At 41.2% G+C, this 22,597-nt stretch overlaps 1 protein-coding gene and 1 pseudogene across 3 annotated transcripts in view; one reads left to right on the forward strand and one right to left on the reverse strand.

Annotated features, from left to right (window-relative positions):
- nolo (ADAMTS-like no long nerve cord) overlaps positions 1–22,597 on the forward strand; it is a 752,674-nt gene that overhangs the window by 168,386 nt on the left and 561,691 nt on the right. The window lies entirely within an intron of this gene.
- Positions 19,452–22,597, reverse strand: part of LOC145994976 (uncharacterized) — a 30,593-nt pseudogene continuing 27,447 nt past the window's right edge.

Consider the following 22,597-nt stretch of genomic DNA (forward strand, 5'->3'; position numbering starts at 1 on the left):
AAAAATTATTTTTAAGCGTAGACAATTTTCATAATTCTACTATCTAATACTTGGATTTGTGGAGAAACAATAATAATAATTAATAATGTTCCAATAAAATGTTAAGGCTTTTAAGTAATTTCAATTTATCTTTGTAAAAAACCCTGAAATTCAGCAGTAATGAGTTGATCGCGAATATGATCTGGGTTGGACCCAAGAAAATATGGTAAGCCTAAGTTTGGTTTGGTTTGAGTTGGTGTTTTAAGTCCACTTTATGCACAGATAGGCTAATCGGGACTGGACCTACAGTTTAAAGTGGTATCCGAACCACTATGTGCCTCCACCGGGTATCGAACCCGGGACCCCTTGATTACAAGGCGAGGTAAGCCTAAGTATAGTGCACGTATTAGCCCCGTCTACTTGCTGCACTTTTTGATTCTTTGAACTCTCGCGTCTTTAGTAGTCTACTTCGCCGATTTGGTGTCACGTAGTGTATTTGGTGTCTGCAACGTTTGCACTACGTCATGGAGCGGTGTACAGTGTTGTGTACGTTCACGTGACACGTGCTAACCAATTAAATGAACGTTGAAAGCAACAGACACGCATTTGTTGAATCTTAACTTGAGCGTCTGCTTGGTTAAACACAGTTTCCTTGCACCATCCTGACACTGGGGTGCACCTGGTGTCAAAAAGTGTAGCGAACTAGACGGTGCAATTATGGAGCTATGTGGTCCGAAGAATATAATCCTGATTCCAGAGTCTCTGTACCTCTTTTCTCTCTCTCTCTCTCTCTCTCTCTCTATCTCTCTCTCTCTCTCTCTCTCTCCATGTAAAGTCTTAAGAAAGTTCGTGTGACGTCTGACTACCAAGTGGAAGACCCAGGTTCTGTTCACAGGGTGGATTATCTTGGGTGGGAATTTTTATCACACTGCGCTACGACACCAGAGGTCCCGAATTCGAATCCCGCCAATCAAGCATTAGTGTTACTCTTATGCTTACAATTTTTCTTTTGCATCTTTCATAAATACGTAGGTGTGACACCTTTTTTTCCCCTGGGCACATAAAATGTTTAATGTTAATACCTTATATGGTTATAATGTACTAGCAAAATATAGAAAGCGAAATGAGACGTAGCAGATCAGAAAATAATCTAAAAATAAAACAGAAAACAAATTGCTCGGGACTACTTTAAAAATAACTCTTTCCTTTTTAATGGCAGTTAAAGAACGATAGTTTTATAAAACGTTGGATAATCGAGACTGGAATTACACTTTGGACATTTGTATCCCCACCGTAAAAATATAGCAGATCACTTTATGGCACTTTGTGCAAAGCTGTTGTGAACTTACTCTTTATTTATTATTATTGTATACTGAGTAAGAATGTTGAAGAGAAGAGTGGTGGTGGTCTGACAAGGGGTGTGTAAGCACCCCCTGGTGCCTCCTACGATGGAAACTTCTTAGGTCTACCTAGTCTGGCCATAAATACTGTTACACACTATTTTGTGAATGAATTGAATATGGTTTCAGATTTTTAAATGGTATTTTTGTATGTTACACTTATATATGTATATTACACGCAAATAGCACCAATCAGTTTTCAAAATGTACACTTTTCGCCCTCACACAGGCTCGAAGTTTCCCTGGCCAAGCATCTATTGCAGCGCGGATGGTCTTAATGGGAAAGTCCGCCCCTGCTGCTATCAAGGAGCGCTTTTAACTTTCAATTATAGGGTGCCTCTTCTTGCAGATAGTCCCCTCTAGCTCTGGGCACAGTTTGTAGTCCAAGGTACTGACATCATGGATATCAGATGGCCAATCAAAAGTAGAGATGAAATCGAGTACACTGTTCTTCAGTCACCGTCGCGTCATCCTTGCCTTATGAACTGGGGCAGAATATTTCTTGAACATCCAGGATTCATTGTGAAACATTGTTTGGTTCAACAGTGTCACGAGAGGGTCTAGGACACTTTCCACATACACTTTCGCACGGCTTTTAAGCTCTTTTCTAAAAAATGAGGCCTGGTGGAACTTTCATAGCTCACCCCCCACTAAACCATGACTGGGGAGGGCTGGTGGCATCTCTGATTTTTGGGAACTCTCTCACAAACTTCTCGAGAGTTTGAAGCATACACCCTTTCATTTTGGCGGTTAAAACTTTATTCAGTGGTGAACAATTTCTTATCAGTGAAGAGAATCCTGCAATGCCCATTGGCAACGTACCGCTGCAGGAGCCGTCTCAATTTCAGTCCCCTCTGCTTCTTTGTGTCGTCAGGAAATTTCCAGTACTCCACCGGTAAGCTCCAATTCCAAGGTCATCATTAAGTGCCATGAACATTGATTGTTGTGAAATGTTCAGCTCCTGTGCCATTATCACTTGCTTCCGGATGGGATTTCGGCGGATGCGAGCCAGAACTGCTTTATCAGCCGCAGCTGTTCATACGGTGTGAAGTCGACCAACTCTTGGGCGATCTTTCATGCTACCAGTATCGGTGAATGTCTGGATTGTCTGATACACAAACCTTTTGCTCATCTTCGGGATTTTAGGAGCTGGAAAATCTCAGTGAGTGACTTCCCAACCATATGCAGAGCAATTCCGGATACTCTGTTTTCATATGCGCCCCACTCCATGCTCAGCACAAGAAGATACACGCTTGTTCTTTCACAGCTGAACACACAATGGTCAGGAGTGAACTCCAGCACAAGCTTGGTTCATGAGCCTGACTACCGGATGTACAGTCCAAGCCGAAAGTTTGTAACAGTATTTATGGCCAGACTAGGCCTATGTATTTTCTGATTGCAGGCAAGAAGTAACCAAGCTGAAATGGAGAGGATCCATTTTTCCAATCTTTGTTGGAAACCACCACCTGCAATTCTCTGGATTATATTCCACTGTTCTCTCTCTCTCTCTCTCTCACACACACACTCCCTCTCCCTTTCCTACATACTCTTATCGGATATCAAGAATTGAATTTCACTTTTCGCGTGAATCCATCTTCCTCTAGCAGCGCTCCCATTTTTGGAGTTTTGGTCGGGAAATGATTTCCGTCGTTCTTTGATAGATATACATCCCGCGGTGCGCCGGATCGATCTAATGTATTCCATGCAGTCGCCGGCGACCTTTCGGTAAAAGACTAATGGCTAGAGGGCAAACTCCCAAAGTGACCCACACTATTTTTGCGCCCATTAAGGTCCCTCCAAGGACTTCTGTGACGTCCCATTTAGCGCAACCGTCATTTTTTTCATAATTGTTGCAAGCTCTTCGCTGCCGACCTAAGATTTTTTTATCCACTCTTTCTTTAAGAAGCCTTTTGCCGTCGGGCGATATATCATACACAATACACGTAGCCGCCTGCAGCGCTTAATTCCTCCACGAGCACGAGGTTTCTGTTTTAAGCCAGTCGGTCTTTCTTTCCAATTTTTCTTCCCTCGCTGTTTTCAAACACTCTGACCTAAGAGGCCAGTTCTGCAGCTGAACTTTAAAAACACTGCCAGTCTTGACCCAATTGGTCCCAATAGTCTCAAATTCCCCTTTGAAGGGAGTTCCTGCAAAGGTCGCATGTCTGGAGGTGAATTATGCACCACCCAGTGTTTGGAACTTACTATACTCTGTCCCGGGAATCTCTGGAGCAAACGAACGAAAGCAACTCCTCTGCGTAAGCAGTGACTCCAGAGGGCTCGACCAACTCGGGAAAGGGGAAGTGAGTGCAGCTACCAACCGTTTGCAGCAGCGCGCACTGCTTTGCTCCTCCGACTCGCTTTCTCTTCTGTTATGCGCGAGCTTGCTCCACAGATTCCAGAGGGACAGTACAGTTAGAACAGTTACTTTTTGAGGAATTATTACTAGTTACTTTAAAAGTAAAGGTCTGTAACAGAACAGAACAGAACATGAGGGACGTCTGTCTACCCGCGTTGATTCGAATGGGGGCTAAGAGCATCGCAGAGGTCTGTGGAGCAGACATCCCCTTACATCTTTAAAATCCATATATTAATATAACTGTAGAATGAGTTCAATTTTTGATTGAAATGTAAATAAGTGATGAAGAAAGCAATTTTAGTATTCTTCCGAGATGTTTAAGAAGTTTTATCGGAGGACAGAAATTGTGGGTTTTCCATCTGCTTGGTTCACTAGTTTCACTTCTCTATATACGGAATTTTGCAATAAAATCTCGTGGAATGTGCATACATTGACTGTTTTTTGGGACAGGAATAGAGTTATTCTTCAGGATTATCTGACTAAAGGCACGATTGTGAAGAGTACCTCTTATGGTGGTTTGTTGAGGGATCGTTTGAAGCATGTCGGTCCACATACTGCTGCTGTGACTGTTTTTGACGTACGATTTGAATTTATCCCACATCCTCCTTACTCTCCGGACTTGGCGCCTACTGACTACAGGCTGTTAGGACCTCTTAAGGAGAATCTTCTCATCTGTTGAACAAGTTCAGGCGAATGGCAATAGACGAGCGTACTACTTTGATTGATTTAGTTTATTTTACTTCGCGTTTTGTGCCTCTTGGCTAATTTGCGAAGATGGGGATGAGTGATGAAATGATGAAATTGATGAATGGACATTCACAAACAACCAAGCCCGACCAGGATTCGAACCCGGGACCCTTGGCGTCGCAGCGCGATGTGCTAACCACTCGGCCACAGGGTCGGGCTGGACTACTTCGAAAAATACCATATATGTTAAACTATGAGTAACGCTGTTGCAAATTTCTGGTTACATTTTGAACATGCCTCGCATATCGGTAATGACATAACAAGAAATTATAAAATACAGAACACTGAATCTTACATTGTTTAAAGATCAAGGTTATGCTGTCGGGTTCACATTATGAAAAGTTAGTCCGTCCACCAATAACAGGCACCGGATACCAATAAATCATATTGCAAGCCAGCATTGGCTGAGAGCTTTAAACCGCAGCCCCAATTAGTAATCTGTCTATCTTAGTTGCATTAGAGTTAAATCGTGGTGGAGTAGTGAGGCAAAGCATGCCGGGAAGAGAAGTGCATCAACTCTTGATTACAATTAACAATAATCTGATTGACGCAGATTAGTTGATCGATTCGACCATCGGCACTTGGAGTATAAGGAAAAACTCGGGATGAGCACCATTTTGCATGGACATTGGTTGTTCGGCTGGTGGTCTGAAAGAAGCTACTGTCTTGAAGGATCAATTTATTTATTTTAAGACAGCAGGAAAGTAGAAATGGACTCAATTATTCCACAACATTAAACTTTGAGTTGAAACCTTCCTGACGATAAAATCAAGATTCAAATTAGAGTAATTTTTCTGAATTAGCAATTATTACCAGTGAGAGACTCAAGGAAGCAAAGTACAGATGCGACAATATTTTCTGAAGTGTGGGATGCAGCTGAGGATAGATACACTCGCGTCAAATTACAACTGCCTAGTTTTAAATTTGCATGTTCTATAGCTCGGAACGAGATGGAAAGGAGAGAACAAATCACCAATATGGCCTTAGTGATAGTTTCGTTGCGAAGAGAGACGTGTGCGACAAATAGAATTATTTGACGAATGTTGAGAAAGGCAAGGAAATCCTATGCAAGGGAAGTCAACGAAGCGAACGTAATTACAAAGAAAAAGAACGATAAGGGCTATTGTCCACCGAAGAATGGAAGCTTCTCAGAAATCAGTGACACAAAGACTGGGAAGATGCCGTATTTATTGCTCGAAAGTAATGCATCAACACACATCGCCGGTTTCTTTGTAAATATATCTCTTGGCATTGTGCTAAGCGATATCTGCGGAGGGAACTGTTTTCCTCATTCTTATACGTGCGAGTGTCTGTGTGGAAACTTTCGTCAAGGTTATTTTTCTTATGTTTTGTTTTTACGCAGTGTGTACTTTGAAATAGTGTGATTAAGCTAGAATTTGGTTAAATTAACCATAAATGTCATAGCACACGGTTCTGGAAAAAAATGGTTGTGTAATGATTGCTGATATTACCTTTTCGTTTCCCAATCGCTGACTAGTCGTTTCGGCAACAGCACGTCACCGTAGGTTCCTGGTTCGAGTTCCGGCATCGGTATTTGTGTCCCCTGTATTAATTTCCTCAAACCATTAGTGATCCTCATTGTTGCGATTGGTCAGTTGTGGCGGGAAAATTACGCAAAACGAGAGAAATACATCAGTCACTCACTGGAAAGTGTGAATACAAAAGTACATTAATGCATGGAATAAAGATACTATGATCAGCATCATAACTTAGTTGCTTTTATCCCTCTAGGATTGCCGACCTTCGTGGCGGAGTTGTTAACACAGCGCCCTACGACGCCAGGTGTCCCGGGTTTGAATCCCGGACTGGTCATGGGTGTTCTTTCTGAGTTATTTGCTTTAGAAGATATTGTTGGTGTTTTGCTGTTACAGCACACGCATATCTCTGTACAAAATTTTAATCACCAGCATTAAAAATGGAAACAAATGCTGCTCAAAAAAATGACAATGCGCATATTTTGCTACTTACCTTCAAAAGCATCATCTACGTATCCATGTGCCCTGAATAATGGTGCATTGCCTGAACTTCTCAACCACCATTGTCGGCCGTTCCAAAAGTCTATGGAGTTGCAACTCGTGAGTTGAGCACACTGCTATGCGACTTCAGGTCGCATTTATAGCTTTGCTCTCGATTTTTTTAACGTAACCGTTCCTTGGTAGCACAATCCAACGTGCAGGCCGTAAATTCCTTCATTGTATTGCTTAGTAATTACGAAACACGTGTTCATGAGCCAGCTACGCGCACACACATCACGCCACGGATGTCAATTTGCAGGTTTTAATTTGACTGGCACTAATTGCAGTTGCATGTTAATTGTTCCTCCCGCCGGGAAGGGGAAATGGCGCGCCTCACGGAAGCGATGGCAAATATTTGTCGGTAACCAATACCTCGTAGTGCATTAGCCGTAGTTTGGCACAAGGCGGACCTGCCGTCATGCATTTAATGCCTTGCCATATAGCTCGCTACCGAAATCGATGTTAGCTTTCGGTCCCGGGGGGCAAGTAATACAAGTGTTTGCGCCTCTGCTGTTCTCAACCCATAAATTATTCACAACTATGCACGGGGATAGGAGGCCTGGATTTTTCCACCGCTTCACCAAGAAACACTATATCTTTCCCGGCTTCAGGTTTCGCCTTAATTTCTCTTTTCCTCTCCACTTTTCTCTCTCTCCGCTCTCAGTGTCTGCGAGAGACCGTTCTTGCGTTTTTGGGGTTGACAATCCGGGACAGTTAGCACCCACCGGGGATTTGCATGAGACCGAGGGAAAGAGAGGGGAAGGGCATTGCGGACCTCGGAGAAGGAAGATGTAGGTGGTTACGGCGAACCACCTTCTCAACCTTGGAAAATGGTTCCCGTATGGCGTATCTTTACGAATTTCTCTTGCGACTGTCTCCATCCCGCACCCAAAAGCCGTAAGGTAAGCAGAAGAAAGATGTAGGTACGCTGGAGAAACGCTTATAAATCAATGTTAAACTTCAGGATCAAGCAAAGCCACGCGTGGTAGCTAAGTAGATGTCTGCAGTGTCGACAATGCTGATTCAGTAGTTCTCGAAGAAACTTCGCATTTTGTCATCGCGCGAGAACAACTATTGATCTTCTAAAAGGTGTCGTCATATTGTGAGGACACTTTATGGTTAGAACTTCTTGATGTATATAGCCACAAATTATGTGGAAAAACTATCTAACAGGAGTCTGGGGAAAAGAGAGTCAAGGATAAGAGAATTTTCAATCAACTGAACTTTACATACAAGTTTATTGGTTTGTAATGCTTTATGATTGATTTCCAGTGTCTTACATGCACTTAAATACAGAGAATTGCCAATTTATGTCGCTTTTGTACCACTTTGACAAATTCCAGCGATGAGGATGAATGATGATTGTATGAAATTCATGAAGACTCTCTCAAGAACACCCATGCCAAGAAAACGAACCTAAAATCGACCAGTTAGCACGCTTGTTCACCAAGGCGACGACGTTCACCTTATCCAAACAGTACTTCTTTTTAAATATGAAACTAGTAAATAGGGCCAAAAGAAGGATTTGATTTTTTCTTTTGATTTGATTTGCTTTATTTCGCTTTTTGTGCCACTTTTGGCTAATTTGCGAAGAGGGGATGAGTGATGATATGATGAAATTGATGAATGTACACTCACAAATATCCATGCCCAGGCCAGGATTCGAACCCGGTACCCCTGGCGTCGTAGCGAGATGTGCTAACCACTCCACAACAGGGGTCGGTCCAAAAGAAGGAATTTGTGGTAAAATCTGTACGTAAATTGTTCTAAACGGATTGAAATTAGATTTTCACGGATAGAGCAAAATATTGTGATAAAACGAAAAACATGCCACCCTAAACAGTAAACAACTCCCCTTATTACTCTTAAAATTATAAACGAACTATTAAGTGCCTTGGAATCAAGGAGCTCGAGAATACGATTCCTACTGACTGCACATGCCAGTGATCTAGTCTCAATTAGCCCATACGTGCATAAAATTGGCTTTAATATATAACTTTCCTAAGTATTCACAATCTAAGCTCGATAATCACATACGTCGAGAACAATGAACAAGCATATTATTTTCAGTATTCGAATTAGTTTCGTGAAAAAAGTCTGAATAATGAAAAATACATTCGAAATTTTAAATTTTGCATTACTAATCGGGTTTCCAAAAGAGTCTGATTTCTTGAATGTTATTCCTCTGTATCGACATTAATTACTAATTTGTGTAGAAACCTTCCAGTGCGTACACGTAAAAGAAAACAAATGTCATGTATGTGGGTGAGTCTAAAATTTGCGTTCACTGAAGAAATCATAATTTGCATATTGTGTTCAGCGTTCCGCAAATTAACTTAAACGGGTTGGGTTGGGTTGATTTGGTGTTTTAAGTCCACTTTATGCACAGTAAGGCTAATCGGGACTGGACCTACAGTTTAAAGTGGGATCCGAACCACTTGTGCCTCCACCGGGTATCGAACCCGGGACCCCTTGCTTACAAGGCGGCGACGCTACCACTGCGCCATCGGGGAGGCCTTAACTTAAACGGTTAAAGGATCCTGGTCCTATTATGTAGGTCAGTTGCCGAATAAATTGTTACGGCTTCCTTCTTAGGAAATCTTCTCAACACCCCTCCCTCCACAAACGCTGTGTTTCTTCTCTGGTGGACATTTTAATTTGGGTACCCAAGTTACAGCGCCTTAGTGTTCACGGTCGTCTTGAGTTTTTGCTGTTTTTTCCCTCCCAGTCCATGTCCCTCGTGGGCAGTTAGGCAGTCGTGTTTCATTTCCATCTTCTGCATGGTGGAAACACGTTGCGAACGGCGCTTCCACTTTACCCCAACCGATTGCGCCGCGAGAATGCTCGTAATTAAGACGCAGTGAGCCCACCCCGAGAAATAGCCCCCGAAACAGCGGCATTTATAGCTCATTTCGTTTTGAAATGCTGCACCCGGAGACAACCCAAACGGTCGGTGCAATCTTATCGTCTTAGCAGTTCGTCTTCGGTACAATTTCCTCGAGCGGGAATGGAAAGGGTGTCTTCGGGGAGGGAGGATGGTAAAAATGAATCTCCTCCTCCTACCGTGCACCTGTGCGTGCATTTACGGTCGGGGGAATATAATAAATTGGACGTTTTGGAAATGTTAATGGTTGCGAGATGCGTGTTTTGATCTTGAGCAACGGCTCCAGCGGTATTGTTTCCGATATTCTGCTCCTGGATGCTCCAGTCTTCTCATCTTAAGATTGTGCATCATCTCTGGCGAAAGGGTTTCAATTTCCCTCTTAATTGTCTGTAAGCATCGTGAATCATCGCAATTTCAGCGTGCTTGAGTTTGATTTTCTTCAAGTAACCTCTCCAATAGCGCTGCCGCCCTGTAAACAAGTCTCGAGTTCCGGTGGGATACACAGTACATCAGATTCTATCTGACGATAAAGTAGGCTTGAAACAAAAGCATTGCAAAACTTTTGCTTTCGATTGTACTTTTACATCTTACCGACTAAAATTCAGGCTTCAGGTCCCACCCTGAGCATGGGTGTTCTTTGTGAGTAACATGATTAAGCCTTGTTTCCATGACAGAAAAAAACACTACATATGTTGACCAAAGCAGTCTATATTTCAGCAAGAAACACTTTACGTTTCAACCCTCTATCAGGGTCTTCCTCAGACTTGTGTTTTTGTTTGTGAGTGTTCGTTCATGAATGTAATCTTATCATCATTCAATCTAATCGTCGCGATTAGCCAAACGTGACAGAAAAGACACGAAAAAATAAGATTAATCCACACATAAAAATGATTTCTTCATATTATCCAAAAAACATTTGTAGGACTTCCTTAGGGACAAACAATAATGCATTGTAGCATTTATCAAATTTGATAATTTTGAAAAGAAAAAATAGTATGTGGACACACAAACTGTGGGAGCATCTTTTCATTGGTTCAGATCTCACTTAAACTTGTTCTGATGCGAATTATCTTATCTGACCACAAAAAGAACTTAACTAATAACTAGAAATAATAGGATTGGTGGAATTATTTTTGATGATTAACTCTCCTCGAGGGAATCAACCAAATGCGACCCTTTGCGTCCTCTTTAACTATAAAATCCTTTGTGCAGACCACGCTACTTACGGAGCACCCTGTACTGGGAAATATTTTGCCTTACTCATGTGCATGTATGAAGAAATTATCTGGGGTGCCTTGCAACTTTACCAAGACAGTTTGACATTTTTCTCTTTTATTAAAATATTTTGATTGCAACACATTCAATCGGTAAACATGTTATTAGATCTAGCTGCAGCTATGTAGTCGGTGTATTTAATATTAAGTAACTGATAGGTCCCATGTATATTTTTCTTACCTTATCATCCATAAATGACCATTAACTGATGTTTAAAATTCATATCCAATGACACAAACATTTTCTGACGGCCATTTTCCAAGATGGCCGTCGTTAACAGAGGAACGTGTCTTGCTGTGCATAAAGTGTACTTATAAAACGCCAACTTGCTCATGTAATTGGCAAACATCGAAGCATCGAGAACCAGAAGTTCACAGGCAGCGTACTCATATTCCACGTTTGAGAAAATACCATTGAAGATTTTGTTCTCGCCGGCATTGTCCAATATGGCGCTCCCGTACAAAAGCGTGAGTTTGAGGTGCGTACCAAAGTGTTTTCTTCTGACAAGTACAAGATTCTATATTACATCCGCTTTCGCTTGGGTAACTTCCTAACCTTAGATTTTTCTCCTGAGTCCGTGTCTAGGGCAGAAGAATTCGTGGTTGTGTGCAGGCTAAACATTACGTTCGAAGTGACGACGTAACATTTTCATCAAGGTCACTCAATATAGAAACAAATAGAAGCAGATTTTAGATGCGTGTTTCTATATGACCTTCTCAAAGATCCATGTTTGCCCAAATTGTAAATACTAGGAAGAAAATGGGCGTGTTGGGTAAATACGTGCCTAGTTCGAAATAACACTAAATTAGCTCATTTTCTATTGAATTTCACATTCCTTCAGCTATATATGTAGGTCTGTTTAATGTGTGAAGTGGTCCTCTGACACATGATGTTTGCTTAGCATCATATTCGAGTGCATAAATGTCAGCGTATCATCCTGCGAGCGACAAGGAGCAAACATTTACCTTCATAATAATTCTCAGAATGAGCTGTTCCAGTTTGACAGTTGCCTTGAGAACAATTGAAAATAAGCTTCATCAAGGAGGTCATATTTGCAAATCACCAGCGTATACTTGTGTTGCGGTTAGCCTCAAAATTTAAACGCAAATTTTCTGCCTCCTTCGCTGTGTAAATTTGCTCTCGCCGTAATGGCTTATATCCGTCGCAGTTTCTTCCACAAGACTGCCTGAAGTCAAATACATGAACCAGTCAATGGAAGTTCCGTTTGCTTCTAAGATGTAGCTTTGGAGTACTTAAAAGTTGAGAACTGCATTTTAACTTTCCAAATGTGCATCTGGTATTCAGGTAAACAAAGGCACACGTACAATATTGAAAACCAGTGGCGTAGGAAAGGGTGGGCGAAGTGGACGACCGCCCGGGGCCTCGCGTCCCATGGTGTTAAAAGATAAATGGAAGTAAAATCTAATTTAGTTTAGATTTAGTTTCTTTTTGTGCGAGCCATAGACTGTACGCACTACATAGTTTTGATTTTTTCTACAATATTTTCTTACATTTAGTTTTCTTTTAAGCTGTCTCTTACTTTGTCCCCTATATACACATTCTTCCCCTCCCTCCACAGTTCTTCTTTCAGTCTTTCTTCCTTCTTCCTCGCCTCACTTATTTTTTCCTGCACTCTCACCAAAAACGCATACATTTTACTTTACACACACTTACACTATAAAGATGGCTCGGCTGGAGCATGATTACTCATTTCGCTGCCTTCTCTAATAGCTTTCCCCCGCCGTTCTCTTACTTCTCCCAGGTATTTCCCCACTTGCTGCCCCGCTTCCTTTATCTTTATTCTGTCGTCTACCACTTCTATCACCTCCCTCCCTGTTAAGTTTTCCATCCATTTGTCCCTTAGGTCACGTATAGAAGGGCAGTTCAGTAGGATATGCTCGTCCGTCTCCTCCCCATCGCACAAAGGACATATCGTTTCCCCTGCTTCGTTTCTCTTTCTTAGTTGTTTCCATCCCCCTAATCTGAACCATGCCAGCGCGCCTCTTTAATTTCTTTCCACAACCTGCATATATTTCGCTTTCCCCCATTCTCTTACTCTTAGCTGTTCCCTGATTGAGGTTTTTGTTTGGCAGTCTGCTATTATTTCTTGTCTGTCTATGTCCAGTAACCTGTCTCTGAGTGAGAAGAAGATATGGAAAAGGCTAATTTTTGTGGGCAATAAAATTAAAATATTCTGTTTTATCTGGTTTTAAATTCTACAAACGTTATAATTTTAATGAATACGTCATACAGGCAGGCGAGCCCTAAGCCTAAGGAAGAAAGTAAAACGTATCTCCATATTTCTCATGTGAAACATTTACGCAATAATTCACGATAACTTGCGTGGACATTTTTGCACCTTTAATATTTTCTTGAATAAAAGCACTCTGTCTTGTATTTTCTTACTTCTCTTGACCTTGCACTCCAGATTTTAATAAGTTAACCGTCACGAAGCAAGTGTGAGGCATTTAAATGATTCCTACCTTTTAAATTAGGATGTCTTGTAGACTTGCATCAATGGTTATAAAACAAACATTACTCAGTGTTGCAGACTTCAGACTTCTGGAGAATCGTCAATGTTATTTTCGTAGGTTTTTATATCTTCACATTATAATATTTCATAGTTCGAGAGCGGACATGCCCCCCCCCCCCCCATGGCCCTTCCCCTAAATACGGGCCAGTCGTAAAGCATCATATTTCAGCTCCCGGAAAAGAGATAAATATAATTTTAAGGTGAGTGAAATTATTAAATATCATTTTCGACAGTAATTTATTATCATTATTTAAATACTAGCTGATTAGCCGGCGTTGCCCGGATATTTATTTAACCAAATCTTCTATTAGACAGGAAAATAATGAATTCTAACTATAGTGTAAAATGAACTTGGAGTTGAACGGCATTGGGAGTGTCACTATTCATCTTAGCGACGCCGAAAACTATGGATTCCACACTAATATCGGTCGTTTTACATTTCACCCCCTTCCCACCCCCACCCCTAGGCGTGCCAGGGGTGTCTTGGAGTTGAATGGCATTGGGAGTTTCACTATTCGTATTAGTGACCCCGAAATTATGGATTCAACACTAATATCGGTCATTTTACATGTCATCCCCTTCCCACCCTCACACTAGGGGTGTCTTGGAGTTGAATGGTATTGGGAGTGCCATTATTCATCTTAGCGACGCCGAAAACTATGTATTCCACACTAATATCGGTCGTTTTACATGTCACCCTCTCCCCCCCCCCCCAGGGGTTCCAGGATTGTCTTAGAGTTGAACGGCATTGGGAGTGTCACTATTCATCTTAGTAAATGTCATCGTGAATGTCACTAATTAGTTTAGGGACTCCGAAAAGTATGGATTCAACACTATAGGTCATTTTTGACATTTTATTTTTGACATAGTTTTCACCCTTTAGTCACCCCCATGCCGATAGGTGATGAACTTGGAGTTGAATGGCATTGGGGGTATTACTATTGATCTTAGCGATCCCTAAAACTATGGATTCAACACTAATATCGGTCATTTTACATGTCATCCCCTTCCCACCCTCACACTAGGGGTGTCTTGGAGTTGAATGGCATTGGGAATGTCACTATCCATCATATCGACCCCGAAAACTATGGACTCCACACTAATATTGGTCATTTTCGATTATTTTTACATATCACCCCCTTCCCACCCCACTCCTAGGGGTGCCAGAGGTGTATTGGAGTTGAACGGCATTGGGAGTGTCACTATTCATCTTAGCGACTCCGAAAACTATGAATTCCACACCAATATTGCTAGTTTTCGATTATTTTTACATGTCACCCCTTATCACCCCCACCTATCTTTACTAAATTTCGTAATTTTGATTTAATTATCTGATAACTTTAAACAAATCGAATTCTTCAATAACGTGGTAATGAACAATATTTTTTGTCGAGTATTTTAGCAAATGTTTCGTCATTTCAGCGCCGATTTCTTTTGTTATTCAAAAATTTTTAAAAAATGTTTGTGTTATGATCTGTTATCACAGTGTTTTCTATTCAATAGTTTCCTTGGTTTACACCATTAAAAATATGTTGCTGTGTTTTCACCAAAAAGTAGTGACAATTGGTATAGCAAAACACCTAATTGAATGTTGAAGGTCTCTTTACTTGGTGTTGTTTGACAGCCAGTGGTGTACCAAGACACACCAGAGATAGTCCTCAATAACACCATTAACACCAAAAGGAATCTTCTGTTACACTAAGTCTACATATTTCTAAGATCATGCTAGGTGTTACTGTGCTCGACATGTTTTGCAATGTAGGAACCAATTAACTGGTTTAGACTAGTTTTAGCAAAAATTACGAACTGTTTTTAACATGTTATTTTCTCTTTGTTTTGCAGGTAAGATATTGCTGATGTGGAATGTTGATTGCCAACGTTCTCTTTGCTGGAAGTTTTACAAAGGTATGTCCGCTTTTGTAGGGGATGAAAGTTAGGTTGGGCGAAATTACTTCCAAAGTGATATATTTTCCAGTGACGTTTTGTATGTTCATTACCGTAATCACTTTCCGGCGCAAATACCATTGATGTGGTTTCTTCCACCTCTCCTGGAATTCCTGCTTTTGTGCTAAAGCGACCTGGCAGTTCCAGTACGCGTCTTCGGTAATTGAATGCCTCCAGCTTTCCCGTTATTAGGTCTTAATTCTCCAACTACACGTGTTTATTTTTACTAGTAGTATTATGCAGCCTTAACGCTGCTTAGACCTTTTGAGCGGTCGATATTAATTTTGCACGGTGGAGATTTTATCTGAAAGTGCAGATCCTCTTACGATATCCTGGGGGAATATCCTGGATGTTTAGGGTTTTGGAAACGTATTTGTTGATCTCTCTTCATCCTGCTGGAGTGCATCATTTCTGTATCGTACTCCGGCTCATCGTCTGTTTTTGGTATGTTGCTATACACGTTTGCCACATTAGTACCTTTAGAAGAGTTGGAGCATTTTATTTTTTATACCTAGCCTTCTCTGTTGGATATGAATCGAGTTGTGCTTGTCAGATTCTGTAAATGAAAGAAACTGGGACATCCCAACTTCCGTGGTGGACTAGTTAGCACATTGCGTTATGAAGCCAGGGGTCTCGGGTTTGAATCCCGGCCTGTGCATGGGTGTTCTTTGCGAGTGTCACTCACCCTTTGTGAGTCAAAAGCTGCAGAAAAGCGAAGTAAAATAAACCAAAGCAATCAATCGAACAAAGAAAATGCATGATATTCTATATTCTGTCCCAGGAGCGACCGAAAGCAAGTCCTCTGCGCAAGTAGAGACTCGAGAGGGCGCGACCAATGAACACGCGAGAAGAAAAAGTGGGGCATGGTGGGGGAAATGCGACAACAGCTACTAGACGTTTGCAGCAGCGCGTGCTGCTTTGCTTCGCCCACTAGCTTTCTCCCCTTCATACTGTCATGTGCAGTGTTACTCCACATATTCCTAGAACAGTGTATACAACTACTGACTTTGTATCAGCGCGCACTGCGTTGCGTCGCACAGTCGCTTTCTCCCATTTCCTACCAACTATCGTACTTACCAGCAAAAATGGTTAGCTCGTAATTGACAGCACCGTACTCAAGGAGCTGATCGTTCATTTGAAACATTATCTGTGGAGGTGATTAATATACTTTTTTATTATTATATCCTGTTTCTATTTACATATACGTGTTTACTATTTATCACATGTGCATTACTCAAAATCAATCAGATCTCTAATTCAACAAATGCACACCTATGGCTTCCACCATTCGCACTTCCTTGAACGCAGAATTAGCATAACTACCTACCTCTGCGGGCCTACCCTTCATTAAGATATTCAGCAACCTCCTAGCACTGTAGTGGGTATTCTAACCCGTCTCCTTACTTTGAATCATATTTCTCTTTAACGCATTAAGATGAGTCCTTGGAAAACTTCACATATGCAGATCTGTTCTAATCTAACATCAGTCCCCATGTTTACAGTACGAGGAAGCAACGTTAAATGTACCATCCCTTGATTTGTCTGTAGTGACTGAACAAATCATTCAGCCCCTTGCCGAAAGGAAGCGCTTCCAACGCCTTGTCGGGCGTCAGCAGTACATATTGTCTTACATGTGACACAAACATTAGACTTCCTTGACTGCAGTGAAAAAAAATGTGATTCGAGAGGCCAAGGTTGGCCCGTTGACTGCAGGTGGTGTGTCATGCGTTCTATCTTTCTTCCCGTTTCCGGTCGTGGAGCTTTCCAGCCTGCAGGGACGGCCCTAATAATAAAACAGCAAACTCTCAACTTATCTTTATGGCTGATCATCATGGACTCGAGCGTACTTTTCCTGCCCAAATGCGAGAACCTTTATTAGTTTCTCTGTTCAGCAAATGGGTACACACTGAAAGATGTAATAACTGGATGCCATTGTAAGTGTCTGCATTTTGTTCACAAGATACGTCAATCAAAATATTGGTTTTTAATTGGTTCTCAGTTTCCATTCCTTTATGTACCAATACACGAACACACTCACTGAAGTAACAGTGGCGTGCTGTGACGTTGTAAAAAGTATACGATATCCTAGCAATAACCCCATCATTGACCAGTGCCTCCGCAGAATCTTCAACTACTGTAACCAGTTCCAAAGTAAATAATTTCACAAAAACCTTGTCTGTAGAATTCTTCCAGCTAGTACCATGAAAAGAAACTAGTACCTCTGGAGCTGACGCCATATTGAAGACCTTACCATAGAGCTGGCACCACGAACACAGCAACAAATTTGGTTATCATACAGGCCTTTAATAAACTTGACATATTATATACAATAATAGTAACACGTTTGCACATTGATGAAATACACAAAAGCCCACATCTGATAGGCTAACTGAAAATGTCCTTCCCGCTGCCATATGAATATCGCACTCCCAGAAGTTCCCAGCGGGAGTAAAAAGAAAACAAATGATGAGCGGAAAGCTATACTATATACAATCTTAAACAAACCTACATTAGAGGTAAAATAGTATGGATCATTATCCATATTTACCTGAAAATATAGCAATAGACTACAATGCCGTAGCACGTCCTCCTTTTACTATCAGCTGATTTCGAGTCCACAAGGAGAATGACAAATGTTACACTATATGCACAATTTCTGAGTTTGATGGGTCTACAATCAGTTTCATAAATACCTTTACACTCCTCTCACGAAATTTAAACCATTATACAGCTTGTGCTTCAACCACTCGAATATTTCTTGTAGTAAACAATTTTGCCATTAACAAGTTGTCAATACCAGAGCCTCCAGGAAGACGTAGTGGAGATGTTGCTGCCTTATATTCCAGGTATCCCGGGTTAGATACCCGTTGTGGTTCGGATTCCACTTTAATCTGTAGTTCCAGTCCCGATAAGCTTATCCGTGCATAAAGTGAACTTCAATCAAAAACTTAAACTCTTCAGCAGGAACCCATAATTTCTAACGGGTTCTATTGGGTTTCGCTGAAGGACCGGAACCTTTTTACTCGCACAATTTCAATTCGGTCCAAGTTGCGTATTGTTACATTGAAAAAAAGGTTCCTGGACCGAATTTAAATTGATCGGGAAAAAAGGTTCCTGGACCGAATTGAAATACTTTACAGATAAAAAGGTTCTTTACGGTCCAGAACCCATTTACGCTTGCTGATTTTCTCTCCTGGACAGGAATTGAATTTATTCAAAATTCCTGGACCTTTAACAACCCTGTTCTTCAGTCACACAGTTACTCCCATTTGTAGTTCCTGCAGATGAAAACATCCACGAAATATTAGCTCCGTCTAGTTGGCTGCACCTTTTGACTCTTCTTTGCACTCGCGCGTCTAGTTGCTTTAACGGTGCAACACCGACTCGTCTACTTCCTTGATTTGGTGTCTGCACCGTTTGCACTACGATCTGAAGCGGTGTAATGTGGGCTGTATGGTCACGTCCTAACCAATCAAATGAACGTTTAAAGCAGCAGACATGTATTTGTTGAATCTTCTGATCTTGAACACAGCTTTTCGTCTACTTAGTTGAACATCATTTCCTTTCACCTGCACTGCACCTGGTGTCAAAAAGTTCAGCGGACTAGACAGGCCTATTGAACACGGCAATAAAAGCTCATAGCGTAGTCATTCTCCAAGTTTCGTTGCTTATATGTAGGGAGCGGAAGTTGATGAAATGTCATCTTTTTTTTTGACATCTCTGACAGGATGCCCATTAAATATACACAATATTACACTTTGTCTAGAACCCATTTTCGCAATATTTGGTGTATTGTTTCGTCATCTTTTGTCACTTCTTTCATTTTGGTATTATTCTTGAGTCTTTTCACCAAGGTGAACATAGGCCTATATACATCACGCAGGATTGCAATTTACGAGCTTTTTCATTAAATTGTTTTAAAATTATTCGGTTGTTTCCATTGTAAATCCTTGTTGCATAGTTTAATTGAATGTTGCATGTGTTATCATTTGGTGCCCTTTTTTAAAGCAAGATTGTTTAATTTTCTTTTCATTTCAATTTTTAACCCGTAACTAACAAATTTAATGGTAATTTTTTTCCTTTTTACGTCATTTTTCCAATTTTTTAGGACATTCTATAGGTCATATACCTATATTTATTAGGTCATCAACTTCCGCTCCCTACTTATATGCATCTTACCACATCTGTTAACATTCTTGGGAATTTGACACTCAAGCTAGCCACGCTGATTAACATTTGAATACATTAAATTTCGCCCTGTACTGTTACACTATTTTTATATTTGTAAGCATTCAGCTTACATGCATGCCACGCCCCTGCTGAAGTTCCTACCATATTCGATCCTCACGCTGGTATGCACTGGCACTAGAACACTAGGTTGTCTGTCATTCTCCCCATCCTCTAGACTCTGGGAGAAAAGAAGAAGAAGAAACGATTTCCAATTTGGTACTCATATTTGTTCAACAGAGAGCAAACTCGAGGCAGTTCAAATATCCACTGTATTCCTAGGAATTAACACCTTTCATTAGGCATTCAGACGTTCCTCGTTCGAATCCGCCTCCGTACAGCACAAAAGGATAAGAGCAGGGGAGTTGGCATAATGGCAAGAACGAGACGAAGAAATTCTTTTGTTTGATCTGAAAAGGCCGGGGGAGGCGTTCCATAATCTCTTCTTGCTGACACGGCTAAGTAGGGGGGCGGAGTACAATTTTCACTGTCTTCAATCTCCATGTTCATTGCATCCCCCTCTCTTCCCCCCCACTTATTCTGGAGCCTGTTCCACTGCGACCCTTTGTCATCACCCCCTCATCTTAAGAGTCTTTTCTCAGTCCACAAATGGATCTTCAGTCCGTCATTTGAAACTCAATTGGCATATTCGTAAGATATGATTGGAATAATCGCTTAACTTAAGCGGGGTGCAGTCTCTTGAAGACATGACTGATGGGTCAGCAATAAGATTAATTGGCGATAAATTATCGTATTTTTAGTGATGGTACCCCCCCCCCCTCTTCTCTTCCCTTGTGGGGTAATTTGTAATAGAATAGTTTACTGATTCGTTATGAATTTGTTTTGACGTCTGACAGATTGAGTTTTTATTTTAGGGACTGTCTATTGACAAGGACGAATTTATTCTGAGGGGGAATTCAACTATCGTAGGGTAAAGCCTTGGTAAATTCGCTGCTCATTTGTCAAATAGTTTGTTCGTGGCTTGTCTTGGGTTATAGATGCTGTGTATTTAAGCAGCCAAAAGTTGAAGTGTATTTTAGCCAAGGGTCATCTTACCATTGCCCTGCTGCCAGTGACAGATTAACAACCTCTCGTGTCGGGAGGGTGTGTGTGTGTTCGGCTCGTTTTTATTGCTTCCTATTACTTTTGAATGATTGCTTGATTTTAGGACGAGCTATCAGCATTTACTCTTCGTTATTTGACAGTTTATTGTCGCTTATTGACGTCTCAAGGGGTAGTACTTGATTAATTTTAGAGGTGTATGGGGTTCCCCATTTTAAAGACACATAAATGTCAATCTCACTTTCTTGTAGTACACCCTGGACTTTATTTATTTATTTACTTAAAGTTTCAGATACAGTACTGAAATACCATTTTATACTGAAACTGCAGCAACAAGAAAAATAACAACAACAAAACAAGACAATACAAAACTGTGAAAATACGGAAACTGTGTTCTGACAAGAAAATATCAACATTTACAGGCAGGTTATTATATAAGTGGGGGAGCCTATAGTAAAGAAACCGCTGTAGGAGAGAGAGCCTTGTAGAGGAAATGTGAAAGAGATTTACGTTGCGGGTTGGCCGTGTAGGTACTCGTAGATGAAATTGGTTGACAAGGAATTAGGTTTTAATTTTGCCATTAATGATTTTATGCAAATATTTCATGTCTGCTAGTTCGTGACGAATGGGTGGTGACTACATCTTCAAAATAGACATAATATATCTTCTGAGAGAAGGTATTCTATGGATTCTATGGCGAGCAATGGCGAGGGAAAAGCTGAGGACAGAATCAAGCCTGGAAAAATTAGTTTTAGAAGCCATAGTCCAATGGGAGAGCAGTATTCAAGAACGGGGCACATAAAGGATTTGAAAATATGCTAATGGCTGATTAGTTTTGGATTTCAGGGAACCTATACAGAATGCCAAGGCGACGCATGGCTCGTTTAGTAGTATATGTAATGTGATCATTGAAGTTTAGCTTTTCGTCGATGATAATACCAATATCTTTTTGAGATGAAACCTTTTTGAAGGGACTGTTTTCGAGAGTATGAAAAGAGAGCACTTTGTTCCTTTTTAAGGAAATGGTGAGGCAGGAGCATTTCTGAGGTTTCAATTGAAGTTTCCACTGGCGACACCACAAAAGTAGTTCTGTAACAGCTTGTTGTAGAATTAGTGAATCACGTTCAGATGAAATTTCTTTGAAGAGTTTACAGTCATCGGCAAAGAGAAGTACATTTATGGGAAGAGAAGACAGTCTGTCGGGCAGATCATCCATGTAAAGAAGGAACAAAAGTGGGCCTAAGACACTCCCCTTAGCGAGGTTCTTGCATCTGGATAAGGGCCCGCCACAGCGTAACCTACCTCCCCTGCCCCCTCTGCGGCCATTACTGCTGTCAGGGTATGTACTGAATCCATACTTGAAACCGTATTGTGTTCTTCGATGTGCAAATGGGGCAACCGTTTATATTTCCGCCATTTTGACCTTGTTTTTATATCTCTCTAGATTAATCGCGACGATGAGGATTCATGTTGAGCTGAAGGGGCAAATACCTTACTCACTATTCGAGCTTAGGGCACAACTTCACCACTTAGGATGGCTAAAGTGGCAAGAAATATTTTATGCTGCACAAGTGAATGTGAAATGCCTGTGTACTTTTCTTCCTTTCCCAATTGGTTTTAGCGCATGAGTAAAACACAGCCGTTATCAGAAGTACAATTCATTAAGAGATGAATGTCCCCCGTACGTTGTAGCGGACGTGTTGTGATAAACACCATCACTCGGCTGCCTTTACACCCTCTCTGCCAATTTCAGCATCACAACCAGCTTTTTCCTGACCAGACTGATAAAGCCACTCGCATAGGGACGTCAGCGAAAAAATCCTGACCAGACGCACCCATTCCGTGAATCGAACCCGGATCCTCTTCCACGTGATGATGATACGCCATAACTTGCAAACTAATTACGAGACATTTCAGCCACCCCTAAAACTACAAAAAATGTAACCAAGCTTTTTAAACAGGAGACGGATGAAAATAGCCACATTTTCAAGCGCTACCACCTAACCCCCCCCCTTTCCACCCCCAACTCCTCTTCATTCTGCTTAAAAATTTAAACCCATTTGCAGACGTCGCGCAGAATTTGTGTTGCCATTCCTTGAAATGCTGGGAAGGTTTCCCCCGTGAATATTTCATAAACTTCGTAAAACGTTATCC

The sequence above is a fragment of the Lepisma saccharinum genome, chromosome 11, assembly GCF_977018435.1.
Source record: "Lepisma saccharinum chromosome 11, izLepSacc3.1, whole genome shotgun sequence".
In the NCBI taxonomy this organism is placed as follows: Eukaryota; Metazoa; Arthropoda; class Insecta; order Zygentoma; family Lepismatidae; genus Lepisma; species Lepisma saccharinum.